Here is a 16,095-nt window from a genome sequence, read left to right as displayed (position 1 = left end):
CTTCTTGCTTTCTTCTCCTCCTCCATCTTAACCAAATTCTGATTAGTGAGCGCATTACAGTTTGTTTCCGGGTGTCTTTTAACATGTAGCGAATCTGAAATGTTTTCATTGAAGCAGGGAAATGGCTACCTTCCTCATTCATCCCACTGCTACTGATTTTCAAGCCCTAAGAATTTATCTCCATTTTGAAGATACATCATGGCAAAGGAGGACACAATCACTGATTCTTTTTAAGCTTGGATGGCTTAAAACTAGCTTAAAACACATCCTTTTTCTCCAGATAAACTTACTTAAAATTTGGTGCTACTTTCTTCAATTGATTAACACTTGTAGTGTCTTATGTCTTCAAAATTCATATTATAGACTCTGTTCAATTCTCCAAGTACGAATAAGGCTGTCAGGCAGCTTCAAGACTGCAATCAATGAGTAATACATAAAGAGTGCAACGAATAAGTTAATTTATGGAAGGGCTCTCTGGTGATGAAAAGAATTAATGAAGTTTCCAAAGGTGCCCAATTTGTAATCTGGGGAGAATCTGATGCTGAGAGATCTTGACTTGAAGCTAAAGAAACAAAGACTACAGACCTACGAAAACTGGAGAGGGAGAGAATTATTATCTAACTCAGAGATTGCAAACAGCAGAACTCCAAACTTCGTCTGGCCTACAGATTGTTTTTATTTCTTTAACTTTGGTTTTGAATGCTTTTAGGAAAGGCAAGCTGATCTGTCCACCACACTTCCCACCATCAACACTGCCCGACCCCTGAACCCATTCACGCATTTGTATTACCCGCCTGGCACCTCAAGGCATTTCGATCTGTGACCCAGTTTTCACAGTAAGGAAATGAGAAAACTGTGGAGGTGAGTGATTTGTTCAAGGTAACTGATGAGCAATGTGTTTCATACGCGGGTTACCTCACCCACATCCTGACTGTCCATCTAGAATCCTTTGTACTTCAGCCTTGGTTATATTAGTCTGAGAGATTAAAGTCAGAACCAACTAAAAATCTATGAATGAAATCACAAAAGTAGTTTAGAAGAAGGAGTTATGAAAAGGAAGCTTAGTTCAGGAGGTTGAGTAATTTAACCAAGCTGAAGGAGAAAGCTGGGTTTTGTGTCTTATACTCAACACCCTCCCCTACACACACACACACACAGGGTTTATTGCTTATTTTGCAAAATGAAGGGAACAGCCTGTGAAAGGTGATTAAGTTATGGCATTTCTTTCTGTAAGCAGAGTCAAAATTTCCAAATAAAATTGTAGAAGGTGCTTGCCTTTAAAATGCCATTGATCCTTCAAAAGATCAACCCAGTAAATTAACATACATTAGTAAAATCTTATGGCATGCTCAGAAATTATTTTCTCATAGCTATCATATTACTCATGCAAGATTTCCTTATGTCAATACGTCTTCATTTCAAAAAGATCATTGGGGTAGGCGAAAGAGGCAACTGTGCTTCTTAACCAGTCATGCCATTAAGGTAGTAAGCAAGATCCACGATTACATAATAGGAACATAAAAGGGAACAGAGAAAGGTTTAGTTTGGGGAATTCTGGGCTCCTTGCACTTTCTGACTCAGAGCTAAACATTCGTTAAGAGAACAATGCTTCTGGTGGTTTTCTAAGACATTTAGAATAAGCCATTAACAATTAGGGCAGGTGACCACAGAATGAAGGGCAAGGTTCAGACTGGTAATTAAAATACACTGCAGCAACATGGATGGACCTAGAGAGCATCATACTGAGTGAAGCAAGCCAGACAGAGAAAGACAAGCATCATATGATAATCCCGTATATGTGGAATCTAAAAAAATGACACAAATGAACTTACTTACAAAACAGAAAGAGACTCACAGACAGAAAACAAACTTTTGGTTACCAAAGGGGAAAGGTGGAGGGAGGGATAAATTAGGAGTTTGAGATTAAAATACACACGCACTACTATATATAAAATAGAAAACCAACAAGGATCTTACTGTATAGCACAGGGAACGATACTCAACATCTTGTAATAATCTATAATGGAAGAGAGTGTAAAGAATATATATATATATTTACACACATGTGTACGATTGAACCACTTTGCTGTACATCTGAGACTATCACATTATAACAAACCCTAATCAACTATATTTCAATAAAAATTTTAAAATGTATTAAAAAATTAAAAAATACCTTTCTCTTCTTTTTTGTTTACTCCTTTTTTGTCTTCTGAGGGGTCATCCCAAACAGTCCCAGCAGGAGATCTATATGAGTTAGAAAGACTGCTTGAAAAACTCTTGCATTTATGCACCAGTAAAGTTGTCTTTCTGGAAATATTCTCTTTTGCTTTTAGATTTTGATTAAACTGGACTCTTAGTTCTAAGCCATCCCCGTGCTCTACAGCATTTTTTCCTGTCTCTATCCAGCTCTATGCACTATAACCGTTTGCTCACATATTCAGCTCCCTCATCTGCCCCTTCGCACCTCAAGGACAAGGAATTATGCCTTAATCAGTTTTGTAGTCCTGGCACCTAACACAGTATATGTGATATTATTAAAAGAAAGAGAAAAAAACGAATGAGCAAAACCACACCAGATAATAACTGTCTGTGAAGGAGCTTGCTTTTTTTTTTTTTGCGGAGCACAGGCTCCGGACACGCAGGCTCAGAGGCCATGGCTCATGGGCCCAGCCGCTCCGCGGCATGTGGGATCTTCCCGGACCGGGGCACGAACCCGTGTCCCCTGCATCGGCGGGCGGACTCTTAACCACTGCGCCACCAGGGAAGCCCAGGAGCCTGCTTTCTTAAAACTCCACGTTTTAGTTAATACATTGAAACATAGAAAAGAGACACAATGGTTGAGCTGGAAGAATCGGGGAGGCCACCTTATGGAGGGAATGGTGCCCTCAAGGGAAGGGAAGCGGGCTTAGATCCATGACCCAAGCATATCAGGGGGCTGAGTGGCTCCCATTGACCTCTGATGTTTTCTCTATCCCCTACCAAGTTGTCCCCTTCCTCTGGTGTCTTGTTCCTTACCTTTGCCACCTCTTTGATGCTTGAGTGATCTGTGGCCATACTGATTTGTCTTGTAGATTCTCCTTTTTTAATTCCACCATAACAGACTAAACTCCTCATTACCCATATTTTTACTTTGTATCTGTCAGTCTCTTCAATCTGATTGAAGTCTGGTCTTGCTGGCTCAGGAGTCCCTCTGTCTCTCTGACTTTCTCTGTCTCTCTCTCACTCAATCTCTTGCTCTCCGTCTCTCTCCCTCCTTCTCCCCACTGATAGAGCATTTACTATGTACCAGGTGTGTTCTAGAAGCACCAACATTGCCCGTAGATCTGGGTAATGGGAGCTTTTGCCCTGGTCATGTGCATAGCATCCCCGTGGGATGAAATGCTCATTGGTGCCCAGGGACATGTCCACCCAGAGTCTGCACCCACCCCCCCTCCATGTCCCAAGTACCCGGAATGAAAGAATCCCCTGCCCAAATGGCCCCAAACCTGCACCTGGGGCTTGTGTGGACCTGTTCCAAGTTCCTCCTTCCTGAGCATGCCCGTGCTGTTGGTTGTGGGGTGAGGCTGGATGAGCTTTGCTGTGTGGGATGCCCACATATGGGTCCATGAGGCCCTTCATGATACAGAACACAGCCAAGGGTGTATGTACAAGGGGGTGATCTATGGGTGGGGAGATGCCTCTTCTTTTATTTGATTCCCACTTTCAGCTCCCATAAATGTTAGCTCCTGCTATGTGCTTTACATATATTGCTTCATTTGTTCTTCACAACAGCTCCATGTGGGGGGAATGTCAAGCTCTTACGGGGAATTAGAGGGAATTTACAAGGTCTTAGGTAAACTCATTTATCCAACAAGTATTTATTGATCGACATAGTGGTGTGCAAAAACAAATGGCCTCGTCTCTCATGAATCTTCATATGTCCACTGAACAAACCAATAAAGACAACCCAGTAAGCAAAGACTGTGTCATTGTACACTTACTAAATAGCAATCACATGGACTGTTGCACTAACCCAGTCCTGGGTTCCTAGAAGACATTTAGGCTCAACCTCCACTACGATTTCAAAAAGGTCCTTGTAAATTTGTCTTCTTTTTGTGAACATTTTTTTCGTATGTCCTGTCTTCAAAGCAGATGTTCAAAGTGTCTCTGCTTTTATAACCTAGAAGTGTTGGACACAACTTTCCAAGTTCTCTGGTAGTGTTAGTACCACAGACTACTTTGGTTATATGTGGTGCTGGATGTCATCAGAGATTTTACATATGTACATATTTATATCTATCTATCTACCTATGTATCTATGTATATACACGCATATACATATATGCAGGAGCCTTGAAATTACTGAAGGCAACTTCCCTCCTCCAACTCCCACAAGCTTAGGACTAGGCCCCTTGGAATGACTTAGAGGGTCTCCTTCAGAAGAGGAGATCATCTTGGAATCACTAAAGGTGTCTTTTCCCTGGACCACAAGGGTGCTTGTCTCCAGCCTAATCCCATGCTCCTGGGGCCTGTGGGTCAGGCTGGTGCTGAGCAGTGGAGCACAGGCAGCCCTGCTTGGGACAGAGGCCACAGTGATGGGTCAGGCACCCTCCCTGACAGGACTTGCACCACTGGTGTAGGAACTGGTTCCCAGAGATAGAATATGGCTGTGAGAAACACGCCTGGGCAGCCAATCAAACTGCACCGTAACTCTTGGGGTGGGGTGGGCCGGGGCCAGCACCATCCCTTCGGACTGGGTTAACCTGGGGGGCTGGTTAACCTGGGGGAAGCGGGGACTTCCTGCTGACAAGGTTTTGGGAGACATATTTAAGTAACATAGGAGACTGGTGACCCTATGACATTTAGAATTTGTGATGCAGGTCATATAGGTTACATTTGGGATGAAGAAAAGTGGGGCTTGAAAAACCTGAATTGTGTTTCCTAACCCCAGTCTCCTTCCTTCTTACAACACAGCTCTGCCCACAGGACTTCTTATTCAAAGCCATCTCCTCTTCTGCAGCCCACCTCCAGCTTTTGGCCCAGATGTGCCTTAGTTTCCTCATTTCTCCCACGTCTTCATGCAAAAACTCTGCTCCTTTCTACCTTTCCCTTTGCTTCTTTCCTATTCTCAAGGACCAGTTCTCTTTTTCCTTATGGTCTTCCCAAAGAATGACTTGCAAATTTAGAAACCAAACTCTTGTGGTTGCTGAAAAGATCTGCAGAAATCATTCCGCAGCTATTCCAATTTTGCAGAAAGGGGAACTCACAGTGGCTGGAATCCATTTAGAGCCGATTTGTAGCACTAATTTCCCAAACCATAACTCTAAGATATCCACTGAAACCCTTGAGGAACTGGAAGGATGTAAACTGTAACTGTATCACAAGGATATAAATTTGAAATATCAGTCCAATAAGATATACATATGTAAGTTGAATGGTTGGTTATTTATTTATGATATGTGTCTATAATATATATGTTAAACACAGTGAGTTTAGAACCCAGTAGATACTTAACCCACTTTCTGAGTCTCAATAAAATTTTTGGTAAGGTTACTGTGAATTTCAGAAATAATACTAATAACTTTGAAATTGCTTAATTTTTATTAGAAGAAATGAAGCCTCATCTAGCATGATAGTATTTGTCATGAAGGCATAAAATTACATGAATAGAAGACAAAAGTGAATTTTAAATATCTTATTTTAAATAGGATAAGAAGTCAACATACTTAAATATTTTCTGTACATATTATTAATCGTATTATTCAAAGCATGGGGCAAAAGGATTAATTTTTAAATTAAATGGATAGTTTCAATATGCTAAATAAATAACGAACCCAATTAAATACACACTTGCTTAAGTTTATCCCTTGTATTAGAATTTTTCTTTTGGAATTCAAAATGATATCCAGTTTCTGCTGAATCCAATTTAAAAAATCATATTGTTGACTTTTGGTATTGAAGAGCTATTTTATCATGAGTTTTATATTGAAATAGAAACAAAAATAAATGAACATAGTAAGATCAGTAAACACCTGCATTAATGAATATCACAGTTTAAAGTAAAAATACTTTAAGGTGTTTCTTTTCTTTTTTTAAGGTATTTCTTAAAGACACTAGGGATGAATTTCCCTGCACCTTCACTAATGGCAACAAAGCCCCTTATTTGCAAATATAAGAGTTCAAAAAATAGAGGTTTTGGAGTAATTTTTATCACATACTTTAAAATACTCTTGCCTCATAAGCAGTTATTTATGACCAACATGCACATGTACATTTCAGTCTTCTTTCATTAAACCTCGCTTGAGACATGCATGTGCTTTTCAGTCTTGGAGACAATTAGAAAGGCTCCCCAGACTAAACCCAGAGACTTGGATTTGTCCATTTATTCTAAACAGTTTCTTTCTCTTGAGCAGAATAAACAGCATCATTACAAAAAATTTCTAGAAAACATCAAAGAAATGTGGTTCTTCCTTCACTCCTGAAATAAGGCATGAATTGTTGGACTGTATAAGAATGAGTAGGGTGAGTACAGGGCTGTTCATGACCCAAAGGGTAAGGGAAAGAGTTTGGTGGTGTTACCAACCGAAATGTATCTCCCCCTAAATTCATATGTTGAAGCTGTACCCGCCTATGATTGTACTGAAGATAGAGCCTTCATAGAGATAGTGTTAAATGAGGTCACAAGGATAGGGTTCTAATCTGGTAGGACTGGGGTCCTTATAAGAAGAGAAAGAGACTACAAATGTGCATGGAAGTAGCGAGAAGGCAGTTGTCTGCAGCCAAGGAGAGAGGCCTCACCAGAAACCAACCCTGCAGACATCTTGATCTCAGACTTCCAGCCTCCAGAACTGTGGGAAAATGAATGTCTGTTGTTTAAGCTACCCAGTCTGGGATACCCTGTTATTAGCCCCAGCAGACTAATGCAAGGGTGTCCTTCCATTTACTAGTTCATCCCTTTCTGCGTGTCTGCCGTACTTCCAACCCCATCCCACCGGATATTCAAGGTCCTCTTGCTGCATCCTGTCTCTCCAAGGCATCCACTGATCCCCTGTAATTCCCACCTGCTCTCCTGACTCCAGACACTTATGATATTCCACTCCTAAAAACATACTGATCCTACATCTCAAACCCTGAGAAACTTGCCAAATAAGTGACTGGTTTGCCTATTTTTTAGTTACTAAAACTTGCAAAGACGTACACGAACATGTAGCAACAAATAACTAATAAGCCATGAAGTTCTGAACACCTTTCATGTTCTCCTTTGAGAAGAGTATCTATGTGTGTTCCATTACAATTATGTCACCCTGCTATCACCCTGGCCACGACCAATTAGAACAGGGCTGGTCCTGAGCAAAAGGCGGCTAGCAATGGGACAGCTTATCATGCTGCCTATGAAAGAATTTTACCTGAGAGGACACTCCTCAATTGATAATGACTAAGCCAGTCAGATTGTGGTTCTATGAAAGTCTGAATGCAACACACAGAGAAAATCTCAGTAGGCATAAAGTATAAGTAGCAGAAGTCATGAGATGAGAAGGAGAAGAGAGAAAGAAGTGACTGGTAGAAGCAGAGGGAGTGGATGGAGAAGCCAAGAGAGAAGCTGCTTAAGAGACCGCAGGGGCGACACTGAGATGTGACACTTTTTAGTTCTCCAAGAGGCCCCATCCCCTAATTCTTGTGGGATTCACATAGTACCATAGAAGAGTGGTTAAGAGCATTGGGCTTGGGAACAGACATGGGTTGTGTCCCCAGCTGCCCAAATAATTCAACCGTGTGCTTAAACTCTCTGTGACTCAGTTTCCCTGGTAAAAAGAGGGCAATAAAATACCCCCGTCATGGGATTGCTGTGAGGATTCAGTGACATATTGCTGGTAAACTCCTTACTGTATTGCTTATATATAGTAAAAGCTTAATAAATTTTAGCTATTATTATTATTATTATAAACTGTGTATACTTATAATAAGCTCCCACCTGATGAAGTAAATGAAGTGTGGATCTATTCCTTGCAATGTGAAAGACACACATAGTTATTATGACATAATGAATAACCTCTCTCTAAAAGACACTTACATTTTGCAGAGGTTTGGTGGGAATTAAGGTGTATAATTTCTAATACTCAACTGCTGATTTTTGCCCTAACAAAGAGGAGACGTGTGTGGAGAAGTTTGGGATTCCCCAAAGTAATCTGGCTAAATGGTAAGAAGTCTCATAGGCAAATCCTAGTATGGGTAATGCCAGTTAAACTCACTAGTACTTCTTATTTTCTCCTCCTAAGGTTGGGCATTCACTAAGGGGGCCAATTTTCAGGGAAGCAGACGTTTCTCATAGGACCAGGTTTCATAGAGAAATTATGGTCTGAGTAGTAAGGTCTCCTCAAACTCTTTCAAAGAAATCAGTAGGATTAACCAGAACTACTTAATAGCAAAGATGAAAATTCAAATTCCATTCAAATGAACTTGATGGGCTAGTTCATGTGGCTCAAACAGTTGAGGGAAGAGTTTTGGGAATCAAAACCTTGGAACAGGAAATGCGACCCATAGGACTCTCTTTCCAAAGGTTTTCTTTTTTTTCTTAAATATAAATTTTTATTTAGAATTAAAGCAAATACTTCAGTATCACAAAAATAGTATAAAACTTCGAGAAATACACCACTAGTTTGGAGTGAGCATTTATTTGCCCAATTACAACATGCAGACACACACAGAAAACATGCGCAAGCGTGACATTTCCATCCCCAGAGCAGCAGTCGGTTACACCACCCCGGACAAAGAGTGACATTGTCAGGGACTGAGGTCAAGGGCTCCGGCAGTGGTGAAGTAGGAGGGGTGTGGACGTGCATTGCCCCCACTCCTGCTCAGCCAAAGGCCGCGAAGTATACATATAGAGATAGAGACAGAGATAGATACATAGATATAGATACAGATATAAGTATGTATGTGTGTATATACATGTATAACCTATTGGTAATGTTTCTCTGGAGAACCCTAATACAGAAGGAGTTACCAGCCCAGTAGTCATTTCCTTCTGAATTCTGAATCTGGATCTCCTCCTCCTTTCCTCAATCTCATAATTAAACATTCTACTTAAATGAGAGGTACTTGCTGGGGAAATGCCACCTTAGAGCTCAGCCTGACAGACTTAACCATGACCTCCACTAGAAGCTGAGCATCGACTCTCCATTGCTTTTCACGCTTTTTCTTTGAGAATCCAAGCCATCTTTCAGTGACACCTAACTCCCTGGTGTGACTCAGGGAGTGAATGGTCCATGGAACGTCATGTGAAGTTCCCTACAGCAGGGTACTTTCTGCTTTAAAATTGGCACCATTGTCTGATGGGATATGGTCAGTGAAACCAATGTAAAACACAGTCCAACTAACAGTCCTTGAATACGATTCCCGCATCTGTAGTGCACACGGGATTGGCAGTGTCATCCTCAGAAAAGGATTCAAAAGCAGTCCACACGCAGTGGTAAGCTTGAGAAAAGGGCACAGCACCAAGTCTGGTACATCTGCCTGGGAAATCCAGGGATCCTCTTTCTACTCTGCTGTCATAGCTGGCACCCTGGGCACCTTTCCAAACATTCTCAGCCTCATATGCTGGTGTAAAGTCATGGGAAGCTTTAGGCTGCTTTGTGGCAACATGGACAACATATATTACAACCGGAGCCCCATGAAGGCAAGGAGGCTCTGATGACATGGATGCAAGCACCTGCAGAAAGCATTAATATAGACGCCACTCTCTGCCAGGCCGTTCTTTTTTAAAAATTAATTAATTAATTTATATTTTTGGCTGTGTTGGGTCTTCATTGCTGCATACGGGCTTTCTCTAGTTGTGGCGAGTGGGGGCTACTCTTCATTGAGGTGTGCAGGCTTCTCATTGCGGTGACTTCTCGTTGCAGAGCATGGGCTCTAGGCACGTGGGCTTCAGTAGTTGTGGCTTGCGGGCTCTAGAGCGCAGGCTCAGTAGTTGTGGCGCACGGGCTTAGTTGCTCCAAGGCATGTGGGATCTTCCAAGACCAGGGCTCAAACCCGTGTCCCCTACACCGGCAGGCTGATTCTTAACCACTGTGCCACCAGGAAAGTCCCCAGGCCATTCTTATGTACAAGAAACTCCATAACCATCATGATATTGTTTGTGCAGTTCATTATTCTGGGAACTGCTCAGCCGGGTGATTCTGGCCCAGGGCGTCCCATGAGGCTACGGCCGAGATGTCACCAGGGCCACAGTCATCAGAAGTGACTGGAGCTGGAAGATCTGCTTCCAAGGTGGTGCAGTCACAGGCTGGGAAGGTGGTGCTTGTAGCTCATGGGAGGCCTCAGTTTCTTCCCACACGGGCCTCTCCAGAGGCTGCCTGAGTGTCCTCATGACTCTCTGGATGACTTCTTCCTGTGCCAGGTGCCTTGGGAAACAAAGATGAATTCGACATCCATTTTGACCCCAAGGAGCAGACAGTCTTGAGACAGTCTGAAGTCACCAAACTGTGACTTTCCTGCTTGAGCTCCTTTCCCTCTGGAAGACAATAAATGGTCTCAAGATATTGCCTCTCAGGCTAGACCTTTCTTCTCTGAGTCTTCCCAGTACTTAAAAGGACTACAACCAGAGTCATGGCACCGTCCACCCAGCTCATGGCAATGCCGGGAAGCCTATCACAGCAATGCCGGGAGCCCGGTCTCCGGCGAAGCTTTGTGGAAGAGACGGGCTTGGAAGGATGAAGAGGATCTAAAACATTGTTGAGGGCGAACGGGAAGAGGGGCGGGGGGGGGCGGGGGCAGGAGATCTGCCGCCAGCGATGCCACAAAATGATATACTCTCCAGAGGTTTTCAAACTCTCATGGGCTTCATTTCCTCCTACTTTGTTTACCCATTGTGGCACTCTACAGCAACAATTAATCAAATTGTCACGTGTCCGCCCATGTCATGGTCTGGACAGGAATTTTAGATAGTGGGGGAAGAGGAGTTTCTACAAAGGTATATAGTCCAGACAGAAAACCTGTGTTTACTATAGTAATTCGCCTGAGATCCCACAGCTAGTAAGAAGCAGAGACTTGAACCAAAGCCTTTGAACTCCAAATCTCATGCTCTTTCTTCAATCATACTGATGTTGATTACTGAGTTCTTTTGTTTTCCAGTCATAGAGAGTAATAATTCTGATAGTAGTGGTTATGCTTCCTTGTTTGAAACATAGTAGACATTCTCTACAGGTTGAATTACTTTACTCTTTCTGTCAAGAATTTCCAACCTTGAGCACTTCCTACTGTTTGATCCTGCGTGATGATTCCCTCCGATGAGTATGAGTATAATGATGCATTGTTAGGTCTTTGTTTTTAGTCTCTCAAGCATGGACATGAGCTTAGGTTTGCTTCCCTATTAAATCCTACTGCGCGTCAACTACTCCCTCCCTTGTTCCCAGCTCCATGCATTCAAGTAGGAGCAGACAACTTATTCTGGTCCATGGGCTATGAGTAGAAATGACACATGTCACTTCTAGGTCAGAGCAGGAAGAGTAAATGTGAATTCTCATGGACCCGTTCTTCCTGTCATGATGGCCTTCCAGATGATGGGACTTCCCTAAGTCTGACTTTGAGGAGCAGAGCCCTTCAATCTCCCCTGCATCCCATCTGCCTGTCAACCAGCCCTGAGCCTCCAGCATGAGAAATCAGATTTTGTTGTATGAAGACTCTGAGCTCTTTGAATTTACTTATCACTGAAGCATAGCCTACCATCTCCTGGAAGTGAAGTGCTGTATTAAAAAATAAATTGTGCAGTGTTGACTTAGTGGTTGGCAATATGTGGTTAGGCGTCTGATATCAAAGGTAAGGAGCGTAACCCGTGTTATGCAGTGGTAAAACATTTGGCAAAACTGTCACTGCAATAACTTAGTAAGTTCGCATATTTAAAGAACTCACATTTCTAGGGGAAAGTGAGTGAAAAACAAAGTGTTTGTGGTAGAATGTCTTGGTTATTATTTGTTGTGTTTTACAAGATAGTAAAGAGAGAAAGAAAAGGATGACTGGTTTTATAAGTAGAAATACAAGGAGATAGAGACTTCTAGAAATCCAACACTTTACCATGTTGGAATAGCTGATTGATTTTTACTCCCAAAGAAAGAGTTAAAATTAAGAAAGAACTTGAGGAAAAGTCCATTAAAACAGATATTTTTGGCAAGAATCAGATTAAGGATGTTACTTCATGGTTACTTAAAACCTCTCAATGGTTTAGACTTTTTCCCGAAAAAGATCAGATAAAGGATCTGGCTTTACCACTTACTACTCCAGAGAGGCTCAAATATACTGAGAGGTAAAAAATATATTGAGGGGGTAAAAAAGCAAATAAATATAGCAGCTCTGAAGTCTATGTCTCCAAAGAACTATACTGTGGATATTATAATATGAAACCGATTAAGCCAGACAATGCACCTCTAAAGTATTCAGAGAATGATACTTTCAAAAAACCTATGAACTTGGAATAAAAAATTCATGAGCCTTAGAGAACTGAAATAACTTGTGTGCCCCCCTCGTACCCCTATGTAAGGTAATGGTCTGAAAAACTGTATCCCCTGAGGAGGTTGAAGTATATATCTTCCAAAATATTGTAAAGGATGCCTCATCTTGTTTGTAACCACTTGCTCACACCTGCCTTACATGCAAAATTGACTGGATGTGAACTTAATTTGATCCTAAGTTTTCCCGCGTCACTCCAAAGGAAATGGGATACTTTGATGAGCATATGGTCACCTTGCCCAGGACAGATTAGAATACAATGATCTATGAACACTCCAGTTTAAGGATGCAACACTGAATGTTATAACCTTGAATCAATGGAATGTTAGGTATATCGATACCGTCCAGGTCCCAGTTGGAAGATACACCCAACCTGCCACAGCAGTGATGGAGCAACCTGTGACATTGGTTCCCTGAATCTCTCCAAGAACCCTTGAAATGACAACAAGCAGAAGATATCTGGTAGTGGTCAAGACAGAGAAAAACTGACCAATTCAGAGACACAGTTTGTAAACCACTTTACCACCTTTTTAGCTTGCTTACTCATTTAGACTTTGGAGGAAATAAATGCTGGAATTTATAAATGTTTAACTATGTGGTCGTGTGGTTTCTTGAGTGCATACTGCTACTCAAAGAACTGGATGTTTGCTGTGACCCAAGTGAAACAGAAATTGAAACTAAAATTGGAAATTCAATTTCAACTAAGGGCATATTCTGTAATTCCCATTTTGGATGCAGCCAAGGTGTATAATGGAAAAAACAGCAATCTTTCAGATGTGGTGCCAGGCGTCACAGAGAACAAAGGAATAAGAAGCTTTTCCCAGAGACCAGAGTAAGACTCTAATCAAAAAAACCCTCTAAACCCCAGTGTAGGAGGTCTTGGCCGCACCCGTTCAGTGTGATTTCAGAATTACTGGGCTCAGTGACTGCCAGGTATCCTCCCATCCTTCCCCTTCTAAACGGGAGTGTTTGTTGTGGTTACCCTGTCCCTCTCTTACTGTTACATGTTGGGTATGTTGGCAGATGGGTTGCAAATTATTTGCATTTTAATACATCTTTAGGACAGAGGATCACATCTGGATAAGACAACTCCTTAAAACCTAGAGATCTGAAACTTGGAGCTAGATGTAGTGAATAAATTAATCTTCGGAGATGGGTTGAGTATGTTCTATGTGTGTTAAGACATTTTTGGTAACCACAAGGGTAGACTGTTGTATAAATATTGACTGCTCATCAAATATCCCTGTGCTTGTACACATTTCCCAGCTCCCTTTTATATAGGCAGGGCCATGTGACTTGTTCTGGCCAATGGGCTGTGAGCAGAAAAGATGTGTGTTACTTTCAAGCAGGTCTAAGTTCTCCACGCATTGTTCTTCCCTGCTGTGCCAATTCCTCACCTGGCCCTTAGGTGACTAGATGCAACACAGCTCCTCTTCCCCCCAGCCCCCAAACAAGTATAAACAAGGAAGAAGACACTGCTGTGGGAAGCCACTGGCACTGTAGAGTTCATTTGTTCTTTCAGCATTACCTAGCCTATCCTGACTAATACAAACTCTAAAACTTCAACATGGGCATGCATATTAGATAGTAAAAATATCAGTGACAATCTCTTATAATAATAAATTGAGGGCTTCCCTGGTGGCGCAGTGGTTAAGTATCCGCCTGCCAATGCAGGAGACATGGGTTTGAGCCCTGGTCTGGGAAGAGCCTACATGCCGCGGAGCAACGAAGCCCGTGCACCACAACTACCGAGCCTGCGCTCTAGAGCCTTCGAGCCACAACTACTGAAGCCCGTGTGCCTAGAGCCCGTGCTCTGCAACAAGAGAAGCCATCGCAATGAGATGCCCGCGCACCAAAATGAAGAGTAGCCCCTGCTTGCCGCAACTAGAGAAAACCCGTGTGCTGCAACGAAGACCCAGTGCAGCCATAAATAAATAAATAAATTTATAAAAATAAATAAATAAATAGAGATGTACATTACAAAACATACATAAGGAGAATGAATTATCCTTATGGCTAAGTAAAATATTTTTACTTTTGCAATTTGACCGTAGTCTTTATATATTACCCAGTCCTTAAACATCCAATTGTCTAGAAATGTGCTATTTTACCATTGTAATATCATCCTAACATCCCTCTTATAAATATCAAGATTTCTCTGGGTATTATCCCATCTGCCTGGACTCTTAGACTTTAGTGCACTCCCACATGGATACAACCTTCATCGGTCACTAGCCAGCCACAGAAAGCACCTTCCCATTAACCGAACCTAGACCACAGCAAATCCAACATTAACAGGGTCCTTTAAGGCAGTATGGAAATGAGTTAACTGACTTAGGAATGTCAGGCATGAGGTCAGGGACCAGGAAAGATGCTTGTGAGCAGATGAGCAGACTACACTTGAACCCTTGGCATTGGCTACTTATACACAAATGGGATATGGAGGAACCCTGCAAACAAATATATAGGCGGCTGAGAAATACAAGAAGCTGAAATGGAGGGTAAGTAGAGCGTGCCAAGTATCAGAACAATTTCAATCAGGGTGAGGAAAGAAGAGAAACCCATGACAGAAGCCTCTGGTTAACAGTTATCAAGCAAAGGCTCTGAGCAAAGATAATCTGGATCCTGGAAACAAAAAGATCCAACACAGTGAAGACACATCTACTCGGTAAAGGGCAGTTTTTCTTACACAGAAATTTTAAGCAGTGTAGAATGGTATTATGATAAACAATACAAGGATAATATCCTTAAATACAAAGTGAAATGGTATACTTTCACTGGCACTTTGGGAAGAAGTAAATCTTGTAATATAGTGAATATATCTGTTCTAATCGTAAATAAAAGTGAGGTTTTTTAAAAAACAACTATTTTTTTTCACTCTGATCAGTGCAAGTAAATTTTAAAACTTTTTTAAAACTTTCAGAATATAAGACTATATTCTGGCAGCCAGTAGCTTTCGTGGTTACTCTGCCCATCTCTGTAGGTCCTATCACTCCATCAGGCAGGAACACTCTGGGTTTGTGTCTCAGCCTCATACAAGTGGGGAGAGTTTTCTTCTATAAAGATTTCTCGGGAAGGAGAGTACACACACAACACACACACACATATATGATTTTTGTTTCTACAAATACAAATAAAACTTGGCTAGGTTATCACTGATGTCATTGAGAAGTCACAATGGACAGTGGAAAAAAAAACTGAAAGAGAACAGAGGCTGAGCAAAGGTAGCCAAATTCATTTGAAACGTTGAAAAAGTCTTTTTATATCATAGGCTAATGAAACACTTATGTCTTGGTCTTGGTTTATATTTCTATTAGTGGTTATAAAATTGATGAAAGGAGGAAGAGAAGCAGAATAATTAACATTAACATCTGAGAAGAAAGGAAAGTCTACAAAGCTTTTAAAGGGATCATGATCAAGAAGAAGTGAACAGTATTAGACTGCAAATTAATTAGAGAAAACTTTTCTCTCCTAAAAAGTTCCCATTTAGTGCTACTTTGCAAGTCATGTCCATGATTAGTTATACTTTTGAAGATGTCCCTTTAAGCTGATATGTGATCGAAACTCAGTGGCAACCTCATGTCGTTTTGGTGTACTATACCTTTTTGGATA

The 16,095-nt window shown here is 41.5% G+C and overlaps 1 protein-coding gene across 1 annotated transcript in view; it reads left to right on the top strand.

Annotated features, from left to right (window-relative positions):
• Positions 1-16,095, top strand: part of CLVS1 (clavesin 1) — a 225,284-nt gene that overhangs the window by 54,954 nt on the left and 154,235 nt on the right. The window lies entirely within an intron of this gene.

This window comes from Monodon monoceros, unplaced genomic scaffold (genome assembly GCF_005190385.1).
Source record: "Monodon monoceros isolate NGI ecotype Baffin Bay Population unplaced genomic scaffold, NGI_Narwhal_1 Super_Scaffold_14, whole genome shotgun sequence".
Lineage (NCBI taxonomy): Eukaryota > Metazoa > Chordata > Mammalia > Artiodactyla > Monodontidae > Monodon > Monodon monoceros.
Note: the sequence above shows the minus strand (reverse complement) of the source record. Positions and strands in the feature narration are given on the sequence as shown.